This window comes from Tenrec ecaudatus, chromosome 5, assembly GCF_050624435.1.
Source record: "Tenrec ecaudatus isolate mTenEca1 chromosome 5, mTenEca1.hap1, whole genome shotgun sequence".
Taxonomy (NCBI): domain Eukaryota; kingdom Metazoa; phylum Chordata; class Mammalia; order Afrosoricida; family Tenrecidae; genus Tenrec; species Tenrec ecaudatus.
The window spans coordinates 71,294,642-71,296,320 of NC_134534.1; positions in this window are offsets into that span (position 1 = coordinate 71,294,642).

The following is a 1,679-nucleotide window of genomic DNA, read 5'->3' on the forward strand; positions in this document are numbered from 1 at the left end:
ACTGATGCAGATATTAAAGTACTACTCTCTTCCTTGTAGGTGAGATATTTTTTAATGATTTGGGTTCAGAGTGGAAAAATAGACAAAGAAAAAAATGAATAAACTGGATCTTTTATCATCTTTTACCAACAGAGAATATGCATAGATCTTTATAAACTATTCTTTCATTTACACAGATATCAAATAACCATATAATGAGGCCCAAATTCCAAATCCTTGCTACTACAAGTGAGAAATAATTTATTGGTCATAAACAAAGGAAAAACCAAAGATAAGATTATATCTATCTGCTTTAAGGGAATCCAATTAATACACCCATTATTCAAATTTATGCACTACACCAACAGGGCTCAAAGGCCAGACTGGCCAAATATTTAATTCATGCATATGGGCAGTGTGCCATTATGTTGTACATAGGGTCTGTATGAGTTGGAAATGATTGGTTGCCACCAAGCGGCAGCAACAACGATGTGGTGGCTGGAGCTACTTCTATGTGGTGAGGTGTGTCGGGTTGGCTGGCATTGTTGACTGTGATGGTCTTTTGTGGCCCTATAGAAGGATATTTCCTTCAAGGAAATCCAATCAGTTATTCAAATTTATGCACCATCCACAAAAGTTAGTGATGAAGAAAGTGCAGAATTTGAACAAAGTCTTAAGTCGGAAAGAGAACGAATGTGCAATCAAGATGCATTGATAATTACTGGCAATTGGAATGCAAAAGTTAGAAACCAAGAGGAAGGAAAAGAAATTGGAAAATACGTTCTTGATGATAGAAAAAAAGCTAGAGATCACATACTGAAATTTCGCAAGACCAAAGCCTAGTTCATAGTAAATATTTTTTTAAACAACACAAAAGTTCGCTATATGCATGGACTTCTCTAGATGGAATACACAGAAACCAAAGTAAGTACATTGGAGGAAAAAGAAGATGAAGACACTCAGTATCAGCTGCTAAAACCAGGGGGAAAGGTAGTGGTGTTAACAAACCCAGGGACAAGGGAACAACAGCAAATCGGTGGTGAGGAGGATGTAGGAGACATAGTAGGGTGTGACCAAGGGTAATGTAACTGAGAGGAATTACTGAAACACTAACTAAGGCTGAACATGATAGTGGGACAAGAGGAAAGTAAAAGGAAATAGATGAAAGAGCTAGGAGGTAAAGAGCATTTACAAACATCTAAATAAAGGCATGTGCATATGCAAATATATTTATATATGTGCATGTGGAAATAGATCTATGTGCATATATGTATAGATTTAGTATTAAGGTAGCAGATGGACATTGGACCTCCACTCAAGTACTCCCTCAATGCAAGAATACTTTGTTCTATTAAGCTGTCATTCCATGATGTCACCTTCCCAACACAAATGCTGAAGACAAAGCGGGTGCATAAGCAAATGTGGTGAAGAAAGCTGATGGTCCCCGGCTATCAAAAGATATAGCATTTGGAGCCTTAAAGGCTTGAAGGTAAACAAGCAGCCATCTAGCTCATAAGCAACAAAGCCCAGATGGATGAAGCACACTAGCCTGCGTGATCACAAGGTGCTGAAAGGATCAGTTATCAGGCATTAAAGAACAAAAATCATATCATTTTGTGCTGACCTCCCTGATGTGATCGCTGAAGACAAATGGGTGCATAAGCAACTGTGGCAAAGAAAGCTGATTGTGCCTGGCTATC